Source organism: Balaenoptera physalus (assembly GCF_965194825.1).
Source record: "Balaenoptera physalus genome assembly, chromosome: 2".
NCBI lineage: Eukaryota > Metazoa > Chordata > Mammalia > Artiodactyla > Balaenopteridae > Balaenoptera > Balaenoptera physalus.
This window is the reverse complement of record NC_138883.1, coordinates 81,603,013-81,618,450: the sequence shown is the minus strand read 5'-3', so window position 1 is coordinate 81,618,450 and position 15,438 is coordinate 81,603,013. Positions and strand designations below refer to the sequence as shown.

Genomic DNA, 15,438 nt, shown 5'->3' with positions numbered 1-15,438 from the left:
GATCATCTTTACTATCATTACTCTTAATTCTTTTTCAGGTAGACTGCCTGTTTCCTCTTCATTTGTTTGGTCTGTTGGGTTTTTACCTTGCTCCTTCATCTGCTGTTTGTTTCTCTGTCTTCTCATTTTGCTTAATTTACTGTGTTTGGGGTCTTCTTTCACAGGCTGCAGGTTCGTAGTGCCCGTTGTTTTTGGTGTCTGCCCCCAGTGGCTAAGGTTGGTTCTGTGTGTTGTGTAGGCTTCCTAGTGGAGGGACTGGTGCCTATGTTCTGGTGGATGAGGCTGGGTCTTGTCTTTCTGGTGGGCAGAGCTGCGTCCCGTGATGTGTTTTGGGGTGTCTGTGACCTTATTATGATTTTAGGCAGCCTTTCTGCTAATGGTTGGTGTTGTATTCCTGTCTTGCTAGTTGTTTGGCATAGGGTGTCCAGCACTGTACTTGCTGGTCATTGAGTGGAGCTGGGTCTTAGCATTGAGATGGAGATCTCTGGGAGAGCTTTTGCTGTTTGATATTACATGAAACCGGGAGGTCTCTGATGGACCAGTGTCCTGAGCTCGGCTCTCCCACCTCAGAGGCACAGGCCTGACACCCGGCCAGAGCACCAAGACCCTCTCAGCCACAAGGCTGAGAAGAAAAGTGAGGGAGGGAAGGAGGGAGGGAGAGAGTGAGAGAGAGAAGGAAGGAAGGAAGGAAAAAAAGAAAGAAAAAGAAAAGAAAGAAAGAGAGAAAGAGAAAGGAAGGAGGAAAGAAAGAATAAAATAGTTGTTAAAATAAAAAATTTTTTTAAATTATTAAAAATAAAAAAAATTAAAACATATTAAAAAAAGAAAGGAAGAAAGAAGAGAGCTACCAAACTGAAAAAGAAATCCACCAATGATAGCAAGTGCTAAAAAGTGTACTAGAAAAAAAAGAAACAAAACGGACAGACAGAACCCTAGGAGAAATGGTAAAAGCAAAGCTATATAGACAAAATCACACGAAGAAGCATCCACATACGCACTCACAAAAAGAGAAAAAGGAAAAAATATATATATCTGTATATAAAAAAAAGGAAGAGAGCAACCAAATCAATAAATAAATCTACCAATGATATTAAACTGTAAATACTAAACTAAGATAAACATAAAACCAGAAACAGATTAGGTGTAGAAAGCAAACTCCAAGTCTACAGTTGCTCCCAAAGTCCCCCGCCTCAATTTTGGGATGATTCATTGTCTATTCAGGTAGTCCACAGATGTAGGGTACATCAAGTTGATTGTGGAGATTTAATCCACTGCTCCTGAGGCTGCTGGGAGAAATTTCCCCTTCTCTTCTTTGTTTGTACAGCTCCTGGGGTTCAGCTTTGGATTTGGCCCCGTCTTGCATGTAGGTCGCCTGAGCGTGTCTGTTCTTCGCTCAGATGGATGGGGTTAAAGCAGCAGCTGATTAGGGGGCTCTGGCTCCTTCAGGCCAGAGGGAGTGAGGGGTACAGAATGCAGGACGAGCCTGCAGTGCCAGAGGCCGGCGTGATGTTGCAACTGCCTGAGGTGTGTTGTGTGTTCTCCCGGGGAAGTTGTCCCTGGATCACAGGACCCTGGCAGTGGCGGGCTGCACAGGCTCCTGGGAGGGGAGATGTGGATAGTGACCTGTGCTTGCACATGGGCTTCTTGGTGGCTGCAGCAGCAGCCTTAGCATTTCATGCCTGTCTCTGGTGTCCATGCTGATAGCCGTGGCTCGCGCCCATTTCTGGAGCTCGTTTAGGCGGTGCTCTGAATCCCCCTCTCCTTGAGCACCCCGAAACAATGATCTCTTGCCTCTTAGGCAGATCCAGACTTTTTCCCGGACTCCTTCCCGGCTAGCTGTGGTGCACTAGCCCCCTTCAGGCTATGTTCACGCAGCCAACCCCAGTCCTCTCCCTGGGATCTGACCTCTGAAGCCTGAGCCTCAGCTCCCAGCCCCCACCTGCCCCATCAGGTGAGCAGACAAGCCTCTCAGGCTGGTGAGTGCTGGTCAGCACAGATACTCTGTGCGGGAATCTCACTGCTTCACCCTCTTAACCCCTGTTGCTGGGCTCTCCTCCATGGCTCTGAAGCTCCAACCCCTGCCCCTGTTTCTGCCAGTGAAGGGGCTTCCTAGTGTGTGGAAACTTTTCCTCCTTCACAGCTCCCTCCCAGAAGGGCAGGTCCCATCCCTATTCTTCTGTCTTTGTTTTTTCTTTTTTCTTTTGCCCTACCCAGGTACGTGGGGAGTTTCTTGCCTTTTGGGAAGTCTGAGGTCTTCTGCCAGCGTTCAGTAGGTGTTCTGTAGGAGTTGTTCCACATGTAGATGTATTTCTGATGTATTTGTGGGGAGGAAGGTGATCTCCACATCTTACTCCTCTACCATCTTGAAGGTCTCCGGACTTCATTTTCTTTAACCACCAAATACTTCAGATGTTGAATTTTGTAAAGAGAACTTCTTATTTTTAAGCATTTCAAACTTTTCCTAAATATTTTGAAAGTTTCAAATGAAGTTTCTACAATATGATTAATATTTTTCATACTTGATACAGCCTGGATATAATTTCCTTATTAGATTCACTGAGATATTGTCACAACAGTTTTTCATATGACTTAGAAATATGCTTTTTAAAAAGTATATCTAACATAAGTGTGCAAACTCATATGCAAACACTTGCAGTATGCAAACTGAAACTATTAAAAAATTAACCATCTTGGAGACTTTAATTTTGAATTTGATCTATTAATTACCGTTTTTCCAGAATAGTGGAAGAGCATATTCTTCCACTGGCAGGGTATATCTGATACAGCCTGTATTCCTTACTGTCCACTGTGTGGTAAGTGTCTGACTATGATCTTAATCTCACTATTAATTGCTAGGTCTGGTTTGGCTGCTCTGCTTCTAATGAACCTTTGAGCACTATGCTAAAATGATGATAAGGATTGTTTGTTTTTGTCCTTAGTGATCCCAGGAACTTGGCTGATTAAAACTCGAATTTCTATAAACAATGCTGACTTCTCAGTGAATTTCTAGGCTATAGCGCTCTCAGGAATGTAAAGCCATAGGTCCTTATAATCTTTAAATGCTCCCTGGCACAACGGTGAACCCCTGGCAAGAGTATACACATAATAAGATGATACTTATGGCACAGAGCTGGACTATAGATTTTTAGACCACTAACATATGTTTCCCCTTTGGAGGCCTGGAAGTGAATTATTGGAAAAAAAACCCACCTCACATTATATTTTATCTGTATTTTTGGTGGAATGAATCTAGATTAAGTAGCTTTATAGAATTCTAGGTAAGAGTCAGGTGGCTTTCCCCTTTTTGTAATGTGATATCTGTTTTTAAATAATATGTTTCTTTTTTCTAATTATGAAAGAACTACATGTTTATTGTTAGAAATATAAGAAAAGTGTGAATTAAAAAGAAAATAAGAATACTCAGAGAAAAACCTTATTAACAATGGAGAAAATATCTTTCAAGTCATTTTTAAATTAGTTGTTAATTACACAGGCAATACCTGAACACCTCCTCTCTGTATAAAATTAAATTACTAAAAATAGCGTTAAAGTCCACCTGAATCACCATATTAAATTCCAGTCCCTATGCAGTTATCATTTTTTTCTATTTTACACACATACATACACACACAATATTGTTTTGGGAGGTATTGAATTTACAGATTGAATTGGAGAAAAATTGACATGTTTTGCAATATGGGATATTCACCTCAATGGAAGTGGCATTTCTCCTTAGACAGTCTTCTTGCATGTCCTTAAGTAAAAATATATAGTTTTCTCTATAAAAGTTTTACATATTATTCCCAGGTATTTTATAATTTTTTTAACTCTTCTGAATGGATTTTACATTATATATTCAAATTGGTTACTGTTGGTTTGGAAGAAAGATGTGAAAACTGTCTCAAGCTGTTCAGGCTGCTTTAACAAAAATACCATAGACTGGGGGGCTTTAACAACAAACATTTATTTCTCATAGTTCTGGAGGTTGAGAAGTTGAAGATCAAGGCACAGGTAGATTCATTGTCTGATGAGGACCTGCTTCCTGAATTCATAGAGGGCAGTTGTCTTCTCACTGTGTCCTCACATGGCAGAAAAAGCAATAGAGCTTCTGGGGTCTCTTTCATAAGGTCACTAATTCCATTCATGAAGGCTCCACCCCCATGACCTCATCACCTCTCAAAGGCCCCACCTTCTAATACCATCACCTTGGCGTTAGGATTTCAACATATGAATTTTGAGGGAACACAGTCTGTATCAGAAGCCCTTCATTATAAAGAGGATGTAAGATCAGAAATATATAGTTCTTCTCTAGAAATAGAAATCAACTTCCAGCTTAAATGTCAAAGGCTAAGATAAGGTCTCAAAAACAAATCCATTTTTCCTCAAGCTTCTGACTGCAGTAGAAGATACAAATTGTCCTATTTTTAATAAACTTTTTAGCAATGCCTCTTTTGTACATAAGACTATTATGTGGTTTAGTTGCTTATAAGCTATAATACACTTGCAGATAAATGTGTTATTGTGAAAATTAATGATGGTTCAAAAAGGGTATTAGCTAATGTTAATGACTCAATAGTGAATTAACTAAGTATTCTTAAAGATAAATTTTTCTTAAAAAATGTTATAATGTCACTTTGTTATTATGATCTTGAAAGCAATGTCATTTTTTTCTTCTTGTTGTCACAGACATTTTATAATGTGGTTTCCCCCACTACCACCACCACCACCATTACAATACATTTTGCTTTGGCTTGTTTGGTTTGGTTAACTTTCTCTTTCACACTGGCATATAGGCAAGCCATTTGATTTTGTTTATTAATCTTGTAGCCAGTCACCTTGTTCAATATCAGTTTTAGTAATTCACAACTGATTCTTTTCAGTTTTCTAGGTAGGTAATTGCACATTCTACAATAGTCTTATCTCTTTCTTACTAATGTTTTAATCTAATTTCTTTTTCTTATCAAACTTGGAGAATAGAACATTGAGTTGTATAACTAACAATACAATAAGAGTAGTGATCACAGCATCTTTATCTCATCCTTGACTTTAATTGGAAGACTTGTAGTATTTCGCCATTAAATGTAGTGATTGCCATGGATTTTTGTTCATACCGTTTATTAAGTCAAGAACATTCCTTTAGATTTCTAGTTTACCAAGTGCCATTTTCACAATTATAATTGTTAACATTTATCAAATTCTTTTCGGTATAAACTAGGATGTTATATAATTTTATTATATAATAATTACATATGTAATTTACATTTTTAGATCTCCTTTGTTGCATTCTACAGATAAATGCTTCTCGATCATGATGCGCTCATTGAGCAAACTACAGGATTCACCTTGCATGTGATCTAAAATTTTGGTCATTTTCTGTGTATGTTCAAATTTTTGTTAAACCGTGTGTTGAATATTTTCAACTTTCCTTGTCCCCAGTCAAGCTGAATATGTAAACACAGTTGGCTTACTCTTCAGCTTCCACCAAAAGAGAGAAAAGGAGAAAGGGCCTTTAGATTTTTAATAAACATATTTGAGCTTATATTTGCCTGTAATAGTCTAGTCATAATCTCTTTTCTCCCCTTGTATAAAAAGAACAGTGGCATACTTTTGCTCCCATCTGTTCCCCCAACTTCCACTTCCCATGTTGATAGCATGTAAAATTTTATTTCCAGATTGTTTTTAATAAATTTTTTAAAACCCAGTTATTTAGCCTTAATAATGAATTTTTTAAAATGTGTTCATTATTGCTGCTTTCTCTTGAACCCATTCTTCTGTTTGAATTACAAACTTTTTTAATACTTTAGAATATTTGTTAGCCTGCAATTTGTAAATGTTTTTGCTTCATTCTCATAGTCCAATGTCATTTGTCTGACATAGATCCAGATTTATGCCATTCTGAGTTCTTTACAGTTTTTCCACATTGTTTTTTATTTATCCAATATTGCTGATGGGAAGACTATTCCCAGATATAAGATTGATTTATGACAATCATTAATAAAAAATCAATGGTAACAAGCAACCAGAAAATTTAACAAATATATGATTCCATTTAAAAGTCAAGAAAAACTAAAATATATGTTATATTTTAACAAGAAGTCCTAAGATTTCTGTGGGGAATAAATAAAACTGTATTAAAGGATGCAAAAAGCTCAGAAAATACAAAGATAGTCCATACTCTTGGATGGGACAAGTTGACATATAAAGATATTAACACACCAATAATTTATAAATTCATTGGTAGCCCTACCTGAAATCCTTACAAATGCATTCTATGAGTATCATACTTGCTTAAAACAAAGAAACCAATAGAATGGAATAAAGAACTCAGAATTTTACACACACACATATATATACTTCATGAACACACACACACGCTTTTATATATTCAGGAGTAAGCTTAAGTTTAGCTCTCAGCCTTTGTGTTTTTTTAATATACACTCTGCCAATTTTTCATTATGCTAACTATATAAAAGAGAATTATGAATATTTTTTCTTCTAGCTTTCGGAATTGTTTATATGAGAACCATTTATTCTTTGAAAGTATAGAAAGCCTAATCTGTAAATATATCAAGTATGAAGATATATTTGAATATAATTCCTTGATAACTTATAAAAATTTCTCAGCAAAGCATTATCTACTTCTATGAATTGATTTTGGTAATTTATATTTTCCTAGAAAATTTACGATGTCATTGAATTTTTTCAAAAGAGAGGTATGCTTTTGCATGTAGTGTTCTTTTATGATTTAAAATTACTTCTGATTTTTCTATTTTCTCTTTGTATTTGTGTAGATTTATCATAATTTTTTTAATTTTACATTTTTTGAAAGAACCAGCTCTTATGTTTATTTTACATATTATTCTTTTTTATTGTTGTTTGCTATTTAACAGCTATTCTTGTTATCCTTAACTTTTCAGTCACTTATTTTCTTAATTTATTTTTCTTTTTATATTAAGAACACTGAAACGTATATAGTAAGTGTATCGTTTTCTAAGTTACGTGATTTATATATACTGCTTTTTAAGTTTTATTAACTTTTATATAGCGCATCATCTAAGCTTTGGTATATTTTTCAACCCACAACTCGAGATTTTTTTCCAATATTCATGTAGTTTAATTTTTTAAATCTTTTTGGTCCTTTGAAATATGGAAGAAAGTTACGCTACTAGTGTCCTTGAAGATATTAGACATTTTTCTAGTAATTAAAAATGAAACAATTTCAAGTGATTCTAAGAAAATGATAATTTTAGATACTTGCACTTCCTGTAGTTGCTTTCCCCTTATATTGAAATTTCTAGTTTATTATAACATAATTCTGGATTTCAAAATCCAGGTTATTATTCACTTTAGAGTATATATTTTCTCTTTCAATATTTATTATATTTGTGTTAAGTTTGATGGACATATTACAAGAAATATTCAAGCAACACTGGGTGCTACTAATATTTTTGATTATACCAATGTCCCTTTATAATACAGTGGGTCATGTTTTTAAGTGTGTTAGATCCATCTCTCCATCAGCTGGAGGATTGGTGTTCAGTAATTTTTAAGGAATATATTGCAGGTGATAGTTTTCTGAGCTCTGCATTCTTGGCATTGTCTTTCTATTGTTCTTGTAAGATGCCTGGCAATGTATTTCTATTGCTTCTTGGCTTACTGTCATATTTTTTCCTCAAAACTCTATAGCTATGGCTCCATTTTGTCCCGGAGAGTTAATGTTATAGAGAGAAAAAAACTGTGGACAACTTGATTTCTCTTTTCCTTTCAGATACAATGTGTTTTTTGCTTGTTTTCTGCCTGAATGGATGCATGAATCTTCCCCCATCATTGTAATTCCAAGAGTGTATCCAAATTTATAGATCTTTTCAATCTATTTTGCCTAGTGTGTTTATATGGGGGGAGTAAACGCTATTCTCTTGTCTCATGGTTCTGTGAGGGGTCTTTGGTAGTACTCTTGGTCCCCTTGAAGCATTCCCCTTCCCATTGTCTAGCCAGTTCCTTGGGAGAAGTTACTTGTCTGGTTGTGTGTTTGGTAGATGATGGTCAGCCCCGTCTGAACATTTCTGTCTCTTTCTTTCTCTTTTTAGATGCAGCTTGCTGCAGGGAGGATACATAGCTGGTGTTCCTGGGCCCCTGGGGTAAGCTGCCAGCCCCTATGTTGGAGGTCTGCTGTCACACAGCTGTGCTAGTGACTAGGTGGGTGTAACTGTTGGATTCACAAATAGCCTATTAAGAACACTATTGTAGCCTATGATTTAAGTCAGGTTCTCAAATCAGCTTTATTGACCAACTGATATTTTTATTTCTCATTACCTGATTCTTCTGTCTTCTTTGTCATGGTCTGGGACTCCTCCCATCCAAAGTTTTAACATTTGGTATATTTCTTCCCTCAACCCCAGGTTTTTCTTCAAGTCAGAACATTTTTCTTCTCCCTCCTCCTCCTTGCTTATGTTCAGCTCTATTTGTTCTTTATTTATCTTTAAATTTAGAAATTCCTATTACTTTGTTGTGTGTGTGTGTGTGTGTGTGTGTGTGTGTGTGTGTGTGTGTGTGTGTGTATTTTATCAGCCTTCAATATCCCTTACCTAGCAGAAGGTAACCATAAAAACAACAAACCCAAGAAAAAATGGGGAAATGCCCCATGCTCAATTCTAGGATGTTTTTAGTACAAAGGTAAATCTTCCTACTACGTCTGTCCCCAATTCTGTTACTGAATTTCTGAAATGATAAAGTAAAACTACATCTAACTGTTAACTTTCTCCTACCCCTTAATCTGGACCTAAAGGTAGAGTTAAACATAGAATCACATTTTCTCAGACAAAATCCACCCAATGTCTTAACATTAACAAGCATAAACCTCCCTCAGTAAGGATAGCAAAACAAAAAACAAAACACAAAACATCTCTTGTCATATGAAAATATGCTGATGTTCTGAAAAGTGGATCAATATGAAGGAATAAAATATGTGGCATCATTTAAACAGAGCAATTGCAAACTGGTGGGAGGAGTGTCAAAGAAATTGGAAACTGTTTTAAGCTCATTATAGCTGCTCTCAGCAGGAGCCAGCATGGCATTGCTTTCATTCTTGGATGGGCACAGCAGGAGAAAAAGCCTTGCCATGTAATCACTGCTCCCAGTTGTCTCTAGTCTATAGCCTAAAGCTGCCAGTTGTCCTCACCCAATCAAATTAGAAGGTGTTCTGGATTTCTGCTGGGATTCCATCCACTCACTTTTCAGATGCTCCACAGTGGTTATAGAGTGAGTTGGCCCCTCTTCATTCTAATAATGTCTGCAGGTAGCAGATTCCTCAAGAATCCTGATGTGTGATGTGACCATACACGGTTTCTAGTGCTGATATGGGCTTTCTGTTTTTATACATGGGTAGTCATTTCAATGACAATTTGGAAAGCAGACTGAGGGCAGGTAATCATTTTTAAGCTACCATTTGTCAGCAAGTCTGTTCACTTAAATGGGTTACAGAGTCCTGTGATTCTGTTTCCCTATTTGTAAAGTAGGAATAATCTTAATTACTTCCCAGAAGCATTAAGATAAACTTAGTCCATAGGTTTGAAAAAAATGTGGAAGTGAATGTTGTATGCAATAGAAATTATTATTGAGCGCTTGAGTAGTCATAAACATCACACCAAAAAAATTATGAGTTCAGGACTGAAATCTTCAAATGCTCTCTGTGAATGAAGTATGCATTCTCTACATTAATGATAGCCACTGGATATAATAATTTTGTTTAGTGGTATGTTCAAAGGAAGTAGTTATGTATTCTTGTAGCAGACCATGTGGGCAATCAGAATACGAACAAATAAAGTATGTTGTTTCCTTTTATTGTACATCTGTTCTTTCATCTCTATTTACTTTGAAAAAACGGCTTCTTCAATAAAATGACCTTATGATGAGTTTACTGCATTTCCATGATATTATGATGCAAATATTTCTTTACTGCTAGAGTTTTAGTAAGCAGAGGTAAAACACAATGTTTCAAAGTCAGTATTTGGATTTCATTTTCTTTAGATCTGTTAAAATATAAGTGGAGTTAATCAGAACCTAGAGAACTCAAGACAGTATTTTGGGGGCTTATTATATTTTATTTTGTTCTTGGTCAGTTATTTAAAAAATTAACCTCTCATTAAAGAAACTCCTTTTCTACTCTTTTTAATACCTGAGAGGTAGTAGTGTGTAGATTATTATTGCAGTGTTTGGATTATTTGTTTGGGTTTGAGTCCTACATTACCATTGTATAACCATTTTAAACCTTGGTTTCCTAAAAAGAATTGAGATTACCTACATTTAGTGAATTGGCAATTATATATATATATATATGAAAAATCGGTAAGTTTGAAATGAGTTCAATAATCTAATAAAGTATAGCAGTATCTTACCTAATAGTCATTCATTTGTTCTAGGGTGGTATGGAGGCAGAATCTGATTTTGATTGCAGAGAGCTAAATGGCTCTAGTGTTGTGGTGTAATATTTTCTCTTTATTCTCTGTGGGATACCTCTGCACGTCAGAGAATTGTAAGCACAAAGGACATCTATAGGACAAAGTTAACAATAAATGATGCTCTTCTTTAGTTTGCTTTTTAAATATCACACTGAACTAGGTGTGAAAACAGTGGGTAAAAAATATCGACTTAGTGAGTATACTGAGAGGTTTAATCAGTGCTGTTGAAGGCTAGGGATAACAAACAATCTCATTATAAAGCATGCGATTAACATGGAATTCTCAGTTAATTTGGAACTTGTAATTCTTAATAGATAGATAATGGGCAATGAGAATTCCTAAATTTAAATATTAAACAAGGATTTGCTGCTACATCTGATGTTGATGTGCTATTAGTGAACAATTTTGTTCATGAAAATGATGAAATATTTGATGATAATATGGCTATATATGTGTGTGTGTATATATATATATATGGCTATATATATAGCAGAGACATTGATTTCTTCAGGAAAGTAGTATGTGGAATAAAATAACACAAATTGCAATTACTTAGATCTCTTACAAATCTTAATAGGGTAAACCTTAGGGTGCTTTATTTAGGTGATGCATTTCAAATGCCACTGCAGTTTTAATTACATCAATATGAAGACCCTTAACTAAACTCACAGGAATAATAATTATTTGCATTAACCATAATACCTGGTGCTATCAAGTACCTGGCATGTCAATCAATAGGACATGATGGCTGATTATCTAATGATGATCATAAGTTCACTTAATATTGACAGTTATGCCCGATCCCAGTTTAAAGACTATCTGTTTACTGTAGAATCAAAGTTCAGAATGCTGTTCAGGAATAGCTTCTGTATACACATTGGCAATTGTACTGAAATCCACAAAATACTTTTTCTGCAGTTAAAGATTATTCTCCAAGAGATAGGGCCTAATGAGTAGTATCTATCAACGTCACTATGGGAAACCAGACCATTTACAATTTGGTTACTCTCTCTGAAGTACCACCCACTCCATGTCATTTTCCCTTACCCTGACCAACCTTACTCTATTCATTTTTGAGTCCATAGAAGCTGTGTTCCTACCTCCAGAAAACTTAGCTGACTACTTAGACTAAGTTAAGTCCCCTGTTACATGCTCACGTGGCAACCTGTACTTCTCCCATGAAAATATTCATGATATGATGTTGGTATTACTTGCATAATTGTCTTCTCTTCCCAGCTCAACCCCCAAGACTAGACCTTAGAAAGCAGGGTCAGGCCTACTACATTCTTCTACATCTGCTACACCTCTGTCAGAGGGATCAGCCCATATTAGATGTTCAAAAGCTATTGTTGAATAAAAAAGTAAATGCATAAATGACTGTGCAAATTGGCAGGTACAAGCTGTCTAAATGGAAAGAAAATTTTCATTTAAGGTTAAAATTGAAAGTTAATTTTTAAAACCAATAGCTTTGGGTTCAAAGTCAGTGAATTAACAAAAACAACCTAATGAAGCTGTCTAGGTTGTTTTATAAACAGTGAAAATTAAATTTTTAATTCTCTCAATTCAGTGACATTAAAAATTATGAATGGAGCTAGTTTCTAAATATAAGCTTTAATATGAAGATAAGAAAGCTAATATTGTTAAGTCAGCAAAGTATTTCATGCAATTATATGGTCTACCCCTTGCCTTCAGATAGATTTATAAATGAATTCTGCTTATTGTAACTTTTCCTGTAGCCATTTGAAAATGGTTTTAGACTCTAATTTTAATGAGGAACAAGATTTTATTGTTTCCCAAATATTATAAATTAAGAGGAGCCCTACAGTTTAACTCTGGTTAAGGACATTTTCTTTGTTAAGCAAGTGTACACATTCTTCCACCATTTATTTATAGTAATGGCAGACATACTGAGCTGGGTTTCTACATTGGATGTAGTGGGGAATCCCTCCTCTGCTACGTCATAAGGCAGTGTGATATAGTAGAAAGAACCTGGCTCTTGAATCAGATGAAGCAAGTTTAAATTCCACCCTACGGTATATTGGAAATTTAGCAAATTTCTTGTTTCTCTGAACCTCAGATCCCTTATCTATATAATCGTGTAATAATATCTGAGTCTTGGGAGTATTGTCTGCCTTTTAGGATTGTTGTGAGAATTAATGCAACAATTGTGTGGAGTATCATGCAGGTATGAAATACTTATTAAGTCTTGGCTATTATTATCTTAATGCTTACTCAAAGAAATGCTTAGTGCTTACTCAATGAAAAAACTTAAGGCAAGAAAGTTTAAATGACTTTAAAAAGTTCAAATAGTGTGAGTCTAACACATGGATTCGACTGGTCAGACTGTGTGATAATTTCAGACTGTGTGATATTTCCATTTCAGCTGTCTTGTTATGCAGTAATCTCCACATGAATCCTATGTGATCACATAACGATGTGATCATGAACACACAATCACTAAATGCCATGTTTGTTGCCTTTATTCTTGTTTGAGAACCCGATTCCGTCCCCTGATGAGGCATAGAGAATTAAAAGCAAGCAAGTAGGCCAGGTCTGGTCCATTGGCTTGTACCCAGTAAGAGCTTATAAAATGTGTGTTGAAGGAATGAATGAATTGGGAGTTTGTTTATCATTAGACTTTTAGGTTAGCATTTCTGTGGCATGTACTATATCTTTCTCCAAAAGAAGAGGCAATTCACTATGTACTTACTTATATGATTTTGATTGTCTGGATGTAACATGAAAGAACCTCAGAAACAGTTCACTCAGTTTGCTACACTATAATAATTCACCATAGTGACAGTATTTTTCTTTGCTAAGGTGGTTATTTTAAGTGAAAAGGATTTTGTACAGAGAATGAAGTAAAATAACTGACTTAACTTTAGTTGAGGACCACTCACCTTTTAGAGAAAAGCTTTCCAGAAACTCATCACTGTGTCTTAAAAACTCCCACTGAAGAAGAAGCACAAATTTGATCTTTGTTGATATTCTTTTAAATCTAAAAAGGATTATCCTTGTCTATGTATGTAGCATTTTATTCCCAAATTTAAGGTCTCATTGGGCCTAATCTAATATAATATATATTAATGACTTGGGTTTATAATTTAAGCAACATTAAGGATTTTGGTTCTACTGCAAATGAATGGTGACTCACTCCTGAATGTGATAATTAGGAAAAAAAGCAAAACTCTGAGAAGACATCAGAGATAAAGGAGGTTGCAGAGTGGCTGCTGTGGAGCAAATTTGGGAAATACTGTGCTGAATGGACTGAACAAAAGTTACCCCAATACCACAGAGGATTTTGGACCTAGGAAATAGAACTCAAATATATTCCAAGCATTAAAATAAAAAAGATATTGAGCAACTGAACCGTTGGGATGGATGCCAAGAAAAGGAGGGCCTAGCAAGAGATGGCGTGCATGGAGAAAGAATAGAGAAGCCAGAACTGAGAAATGTTAGGGTTTTACATTGAAACAGGAATTTGACAAACCTTGAGACTATAGAGCATGAACCGGGGGGAGTAGTCAAAGATGACTCCCAGGTATTTTGCTTAGGAGGCTCAATGGTTGGAAAATTTACTGAAATAAGGAATCTTAAAGAAGGAAGAGATATTGAAGTGGAGTTAATGAATTAATTTTGGACATGTTATATTTAAGATAATTGCAGGGCATTTACTTATTTAGTATTTGTAATGTGCAAAGTGCTGTGCTAAGCTGTGTAAGAGTTTTGGAGGGACACAGAATATTAATCCTTACTTTAAGGAATGTATATTCTAATAAGGCAGAAAAGACATGATTTCAACTAATTGTAATGTTCAGTAGATTACTGTAAGAGCCATTGCAAGAGACAGCAAGTCAAGTTCAGAGAGAGGAGATTCCTATGATTTGAAAAATGATTATGATGTCTCTATCCTACAAGTTAGGTTTTATTTGATACTTTATTTGTAACCTAACTGTTAATGAGAAAAATTTTGTTAAAGAGAGCCTTTATACATGTTGACAACTTTAGGTCACAGTAAAAAAAACACATTTTCATTTCTATTTCATATTTATACAGTAGTATACACTTTTGTGTGAATATATAAAGAAATAGTCTTCTTAGAGCAGAACCTTCACTCTATTTTGTAAACTTAAATTTTCTCCCTGTATGTGTTATTAATTGAATCTTAATCTATTTACTGAAGCCACAGTAGTAAATAAGATGTGTTTTAGTATTTTAAAGTTGGCTATTACCATCTAAATTTCCTAATAAAATTTTATCTTTTTTATTAGGCACTTAATATATTATTTTTATCCATGAAAAATTTCCAAAATATTTCTTAAGACTGATAATGCCATTTATATAAAAATCATAACTTTTATATACTGATTTTTACTTTCAGTAGTCCAATAATTTAAATTATTTTCCTTAGCCAAATACATTTAGTAGTGCAGTAAACCATGTTTCTTGATAGCTACATTAGAAAGAAAATTTATATTTTATATCATTAATCCATTTTAATGGATATATAATTTCTGTGGGCTTTTCTTTCTTAGTAAAGTCATATCTTCTATGTAATTCACTAAAGATAATTGTATAGCTTAGAGTTGAAGGCTCCTTAAATTTGTTTTTGTACTTTAAGCTTTCTATATAATGTATGTGCTACTAATTTTGAAAGAAGAACAAAGCCCCTGTGAGTTACATTGTAGATGTTAATGACATTATGAAAATGATGACAGATTGCCTTAATGGGGGATGTACACTTAATTGGAGGAAGTCTAACAAAATGTGCTATTTTATATTACTTAAAAGAGTCAGTCAAGAGCCATCACCCACTTACAGTCCTGTCTGAACCCAAATCACAAAGCATATGTAGTATCAAAACTGATAAAAATTGCAAGAAGCATGTATTCATGCACTGTACATTCATTCAGACAACCCATTAAATAGTATTTGTTAACCTTTAATTCAAATGTCTGCAATAAGATAATGTGATATAAAA

The 15,438-nt window shown here is 35.1% G+C and overlaps 1 long non-coding RNA gene across 7 annotated transcripts in view; it reads left to right on the top strand.

The window, feature by feature from the left end:
• Nucleotides 1-15,438, top strand: part of LOC309651089 — an 808,972-nt gene that overhangs the window by 383,183 nt on the left and 410,351 nt on the right. For all 7 annotated transcript variants that reach the window (XR_014257916.1, XR_014257917.1, XR_014257918.1 and 4 more), the window contains exon 3: nt 8,088-8,138. This is a non-coding gene — a long non-coding RNA (uncharacterized lncRNA). The remainder of the gene's footprint in view (nt 1-8,087; nt 8,139-15,438) is intronic.